At 37.0% G+C, this 7,500-nt stretch overlaps 1 protein-coding gene across 3 annotated transcripts in view; it reads left to right on the top strand.

Annotated features, from left to right (window-relative positions):
• The window catches only part of LOC143040767 (solute carrier organic anion transporter family member 74D-like), a 291,921-nt gene that overhangs the window by 216,511 nt on the left and 67,910 nt on the right, over positions 1-7,500 (top strand). The gene's annotated exons all lie outside the window — the stretch shown is intronic.

Raw genomic sequence — 7,500 nt, 5'->3', positions numbered from 1 at the left:
TAAGATTAAAATCAGGTCACAAACGACAGCAGAGAATATCTTGGCAAAAACAGGGAAACTAACAGACAGTGAACAATATAAAAAGGTATGGATAAAAAGAGAAATGACTAAAGAGGAGAGAGGGGGAAAAACGAAAAGACAAGAAGCTAAGGAAAAAAACGAAAGAAGAACAGAATCAGAAAAAGAGGAATTCTATTGGAGAGTAGTGAATATGAAAGTGAGGAAATGGAACATAATAGAGAAAAACAAAGGGAAAACAGAAAACACGATTGAAGTAGCAGAAAATTAAAAGTGTCTTACACAAATATAGATGGATTACTAACAGGCTTGAACGAACTGAATGATTATCTGAAGGAAAAAGAATCGGACATAATGGGAATTGTAGAGGCAAAATTAAAAGGTCCACTACCACCCAACAGTGTAGGACATGATGCATATAATTATTGGATTAAAAACAGAGAGACAAAAAAAGGGGTGGAATTATGTTTCTGAATAAGAAGGATATAAACGTAAGGAATGTCACATATGGAAAGAATAGAGTAGAGATGATTATGATGGAAGTGGAAGACAGAGATAGGAAGAGCAGAAAGTTTGTAATGAATTATGTGCCTCCAAAAACGGCCTCGTGGGAAGAGAGAGAACATAAAAGTATGTTAGAAGACACAAGGATAATATCAAATAAGATAATGGAAGATGGAGGAAGAATAATTATAATGGGCGACTTTAATTGCAAAGAAGTCTGCTGGGAAGAGATGACAGTAAAAGGTGGTGACGACTCATAGGGAAATGTTCTACTTGAGATGATTATTGACAATACAATGACACAATGGATTCAAGAGAACACCAGGCATAGAAATGAAGAAGAACCATCGAGACTGGACCTAATAATCACATCAGAACCTGAAATAGTGGAAAAGATTGAATATAAGACACCAATAAGTAAAAGTGACCACAAATTGGTTGAACTGGAACTGAATGAGGAAAAATGCATGAAAAGAAATGAACTATATAGAAAAGGAAGATTGATGTATGATTTTTTTTTGTAAAATAAGATAATTCTTAAAAAAAAAAAAAAAAACTGGGAAAGAATATACAAAGAGGAAAAAACAGTGGAAGAGAAATGGAATATTTGGACAAAAAATTATAAAAAAGGAGTGGGAAAGTATGTCCCAAGACAAAAGCAAGAAATATAATATGTAAAGTGCTGGTACAACAAAAGCTGTAGGGAGTTAAAAGACAAAAGAGATAAAGCTTAGACAAAAACGAAAAAAGACAAAAGACCTGAAAAATGGAAAATATATACAAGTTATAGAAATGAATATGTACAAGTGTGCAGAGAAGAAAAGAGAAAATATGAAAAAGATATCATAGAAAAATGTAAAGGTCAGCCAAAACTATTTTACAGATATGTAAACAACAAACTGAAAAACAAACAAGAGCTAGAGAAGCTACGATAAGGAGGAGTTGAATACACAGAGGAAATAGACATGGCAGAAATTATGAACAAGCATTTTAAATCGGTGTTTACAAGGGAGAACATACAACCTAGTGATATCGAATTGGAGGAGAAAGTCCCCCCTATTAAAGAAATAGAAATAACAAGGAATGAAATAATGAAGCACTTGAGTAATCTTGATGTCAGAAAATCGTATGGACCAGATGAAATAGCAAACTGGATTTTGCAAGAATGCAGGAATGAACTGGCAGAGAAAATACATAGCATAATAAACAGTTCAGTTCCTTGAAAGAAGGAAAAGTTCCAAAAGATTGGAGAAGAGCAAATATAGTACCTATATATAAAGGGGGAAATAAAGAAGACCCTACCAACTATAGACCAGTCTCTCTAACAAGTACAATAGCAAAAAAACTTGAAAGAATGATCAAAAGTAGATGGGTAAGGTATTTAAAAAAAAAAAAAACATACTAAATCCAAGGCAATTTGGATTCAGACAAGGACAATCATGCGTCACAAGCTTAATGTGTTTCTATTCAAGGCTAATAGATAATACAAGATAGAGATGGATGGGCTGATTGTGCATTTCTAGACCTAAAAAAACTTTTGACAAAGTGCCACATAAGAAGTTGCTTAAGAAATTAGAAACTACAGGAGGAATACAGGGCAAACTGCTTAAATGGATGGAAGACTTTTTGTAGGAAAGAAAAATGAGAGTAGTGATAAGAGACAAACACTCTAATTGGGATGAAATAATAAGTGTTGTTCCACAAGGAACAGTTATGGCCCCAATAATGTTTGCTATGTATATTAATGAAATGGATAAAGAAATTGAAAGTTATATGGGCTTCTTTGCGGATGATGCAAAGCTGTTGAAAAAAGTGAACACTAAAGAAGATTGTGAGTCGCTACAGAGTGATCTCAATAAAGTATGGGAATGGAGTAGGAAGTGGGAGATGTAATTCAATACTAAGAAGTGTAGTATAATGGAATTTGGAAAAAGCAAAAATAGAATAGCAGGATCATATAAATTGGGAGAAGAAGGAATAAAAGAATAGAAAATGAGAAGGACCTAGTAGTCGTTATTATGAATAATATGTCACCTGAAAAACATATAAACAAGATTTTTGGAGAAACTTATAATTTAATATGAACAATCAAAGTGGCATTTACGTACCTGGATGAAGAAATGATGAGGAAAATACTAATCACTTTGATAAGACCAAGATTGGAATATGCAGCGACAATGTGGTCACCAAGTACAAAAAATGTATAACAAAACTTGAAAGAATACCAAGAGCAATTACAAAATTGGCACCAACACTCTCAAAACTATCATATGAAGAGAGACTAGCAAAACTTGAGCTACAGACATTAAAACAAAGAAGAGAGAAAGGAGATTTGATAACTATTTATAGAATCATAAAAGGCTTAAAAACTATTGATAGAGAGGATCTAATAAAATGGGATGATAGAAATACAAGAGGATATGGAAAGAAAATCAAGAAGGACAGTTTTAGAAGAGATCTGAAAAAGAACAGCTTTCCCCACAGAGTAATAGACAGTTGGAACAAGCTAGATGAGAGAAAAACAATACATGAATTTAAAAACAGTTTAGATAAAATGAGATATGAAGACGGGACACTACGAGCATAGCTCCCCTTCCCGTTAAATACAACTAGGTAAATAAACACACACACACACACGCACACACACACACGCACACACACACGCACACACACACACACACACACACACACACACACACACACACACACACACACACACACACACACACACACACGCACACACACACACACACACACACACACACACACACACACACACAAACACACACACACACACACACACACACACACACACACGGACACACACATTATATATATATATATATATATATATATATATATATATATATATATATATATACATATATCAAGGACTACTATTAAACAGGACGTACACACCCAGATTTCTGGCTCCGCTAGCGGAGGCCATTGCTTTCTTTGTAACCTAACATTTTATATTGGACAAATATATCAAAACTAGAAACCTAATATTGTATATAGGACAAATATATAAACTATTGACTTATTCAGTGCAGTATAAGTTGATATAAACTTTTATAATGAAATAAGAAATTATTTTTAAGGCACTGTTATGCTTTGAAATGCCAAATTTAGCCGGACTTAACATGTATTATTGTACAAGGTTAGTGGACACTTTAAAGGAACCCAAGGTGCTGTTGTTTTACATTTTACAAAATGGATTATAGTTAAACCTTTGTGATTACAAACAAACATTCACACAAATAAACAGACATAGAAGCAAAAGCTTACCAGACTGCAGCGATTAATCAGAGGGCCGGGCCTTCTCTACAGAGGTGTCGAGAAGGACTGCATTCTTCTGCTGGTCTTTCTCTAGGTTGTGGAGTCCATTCAGAAGAACATTTGCCAGACGACGGAACATCTTGGGACAGTCAATGTCAATCCCATTGAAGCTGGCCAGTGTCGACAAGATCTCCATCAGTTTTTTCTGAAAAGATAAAAAATGCACACATGTGGAGTTGTCAGGGAACCTCTGGACACTGTCTCGATAAAGTCCTTAACGTCACTGGTCACAAGAGGTTCCTCGGCGCTGAAGACCACATGGTCTGTGCACTTCGTTTCAAGCCACCTCGCCACATCGGCCGCACTGCACTCTTCACTCACATTTAGTGTCACATCTGAAGTGCAACTCTCAATAGAGGCTGCATCCTCTAGGTCAGTTGCAGTCCCCAAGCAGGTATGTTCCTTCGACACAGGGTCAACATCGATGGACTGGAGGTTTATGGCAGCATATCTCGTGAGCCGCTGCTTGCATGCGGAGAACACATCCCCAGTGGTCATGAAAGGGTTTGCACCGGTTGATTGACGGTAGACTGAGAACTCCCCCTCAAGCCGATCACTCTGGATCTCACACAGCAGGGCATAATGGAAGTCAGCGTTTCTGAACAAGTAGCGGCAAACGGCAGTCAGTCCCTGCATAGTCTGCACTAGCTCATCCTTGGTGTCATGGGTGAAACACTTGATTCGATTTGCTCCATGTCCTGAAGAAGCCTCTTGGAAAATCAACAGGAAAGTCTGCAGGCTGGTTGACTGGGGATCCTGAACAGATCAATATGGATCGTTCATGCGCTCATTTTGCCCCTTCCCAGATACATTCACTAAATTCCACCAGTTGAGGATGATTTGGATGAACTTATCAGTGTCATAACATCCTCTGAGCTTCAATGAAGCCACAACCTTTTCACTGAAGACCTTCAAGACATGCTGCACATTTTGTAGTTGAAGTCGTGAGGGGTTGACAGCAAATTTAGTGAGGGGAGTAGTCTTCAGAATACTGCCTTTCTCTGACTCGTACAGTTCCTTGACGTCAGCAAATGATGCTGTTGTTTTATTGTCAAGAATGATCTTCTGGCACTTCTCATTGATCCAGTTGTTGCGGATGCACTTCAGAAGATACACTGTGTCAAAAAGGGGAAACCAGACACGATCTTTGTCAAGAGGATGCTTGGCTGTGGCACAGCAATCACCCGGAAATTCAAACAGCTTACAGTACTGCTGGTTTATCTTGTGGTTGTCTGTGATAGACCCGATGACACGCCCACCTGCCCTCTCAACAGGAGCTGCCGCCTCCTTCACACGCTCAAGCTGGTATGCTGCTGTGAGCTTGTGGATGGGTGTCACAGAAATCATAATACTAGGTCTTCTGTGCAGTGACTTCATCATAATACATAATATAGAAGTGGCCTTGCAGTCTGGCTTGTTCACTGTCATGCCACTCAGAACCCCACCAGAAAAATGCAACAGTTTCCCGAATCTATACTTCATCTATCAAGAGAAATACATTGTTCTGCTACAGTGTCTTCACTTTGGCGAATGTTTCCCTCATCACCTGGTCCTTGTCAATAGATGAAGTGATGTATTGCAGCTTGCGTTTGCTAGGCAGCACCAAAAAGTCTCTGAGCTGTTCTTAACTACACTTGGGGTATGATTCAAGAGCAAAACAATAATCATTCATGGAAAACTCACAAATGAAAAATCTGTCAGAATCAACAACAAAATTACTACGTGGTGGTAGCACATCAAGCCACTTTTGTCTTTTATAACGGTCTTTTGGCAGTCGAAACACTCGGCACCTGTTATCCTTGTTATAACTACCGTTATAGTTCACAACACCACACTTATTCGGCATTTTGAATACACAAAATCAGCAAGAAAGAACCTATGAAGAACCAAACAAACAAAATCAGCAAGAAACTATGTAAACAAACACTATCCACTTCTAAATGCAGCCACGAGCAAAAAAGACGCAGCGACACAACCTTACACCTCCACTGCTCGTAGCGCACTGGACTGGCCTCCGCTAGCGGCGCCAGGAATCTAGGTGTGCACGTCCTCTGTAATAGTAGTCCTTGATATATATATATATATATATATATATATATATATATATATGTATATATATGTATATATATGTATATATACATATATATGTATATATATGTATATATATATACGTATATATATATATATATACACATATATATATATATATGTATATATATGTATATGTGTATATATATATGTATATATATTGCTAAACAGAAATGTAGTAGCACATTTGTACTTTCCTGAAGAGGGCTACAGTTGATAGCCGAACTATAGGATTCTTTTTTATTCGAAGTTTATTTTCTCCGACTGTGGGTTTCCTGTGTGTCATATATATATATATATATATATATATATATATATATATATATATATAGATATCTGTGTGTGAGGGTGTGTGTGTGTGTGTGTGCGTATACACACCCACCCACACACGCACACACACCCACACACACACACACACACACACACACACACACACACACACACACACACACACACACACACACACACACACACACACACACACACACACACACACACACACACACACACACACACACACACACACATATATATATGTATATATATACATATATATATATATATATATATATATATATAAATTTTATATGTACATATATGTATATCACAACTAACACCACAGTCGGACGAAAGAAAAAGTTGCGTAAGCGGAACTATATATTTCGATTGCTACATGCAATCCTCTTCAGTAGTACTACTGAAGAGGATTGCAGGTAGCAATCGAAATATATAGTTCCGCTTACGCAACTTTTTCTTTCGTCCGACTGTGGTGTTAGTTGTGATTTACAAATGTGTTACTACATTTCTCACCTGTGATATATGTATATGTATACATATATATATATATATATATATATATACTGTATATACATATATATATGTATATATATATATATATATATACATATATCACAACAAAGATATGTCGTAGCACATTTGTAAAATAATACTGATTACCCACTTTCGGAGAAGAATAAGCGAAGATATAGGGATCTGTATATTTCGATCACTTACTGTGATCCTCTTCAGCAGATATGAGTTACAAAGTAGAGAACAATGTGTATTTGCAATGAAACAGTGAGGTAGCAAGAAGGGACGGAGGCTCAGGTCACATGCCCGGCACGCATGCTCGGATCTTGGTGGCTCAGGTCACATGTCCGGCGTTGCATGGACCTTGGTGATTTTTGTCCTTCGTTAATGTAGATGGTAGCAATTTATTTATAGCAAAAGAAGAAATACAATCTGGTGACCATTGACCATGGGAAATGTTGTAATTTGGAAAATTGTTTATTAAGGAGGATTCTACTATTTTTCTTCTGAAACTACATTTGGATTTGTAAATTATTTCAGCATCGTCCCAATTTATCCGGTGGTTTTTATTGGCGACGTGCTGAAATACCGCGGAATTTTCCTGTCCGTATTTAACAGAGTTCTTGTGCTCCTTAACCCTGGTAGTGAGATCTCGACCCGTCTGTCCCCAATATACATTATTGCAATCTAAACAAGGTAATTTGTAAACTCCAGGAGTTGTATTACTCTTGGATCTAT

This window comes from Oratosquilla oratoria, chromosome 29 (assembly GCF_046742065.1).
Source record: "Oratosquilla oratoria isolate Oo_2021 chromosome 29, ASM4674206v1, whole genome shotgun sequence".
Classification (NCBI taxonomy): Eukaryota; Metazoa; Arthropoda; class Malacostraca; order Stomatopoda; family Squillidae; genus Oratosquilla; species Oratosquilla oratoria.
Note: the sequence above shows the minus strand (reverse complement) of the source record. Positions and strands in the feature narration are given on the sequence as shown.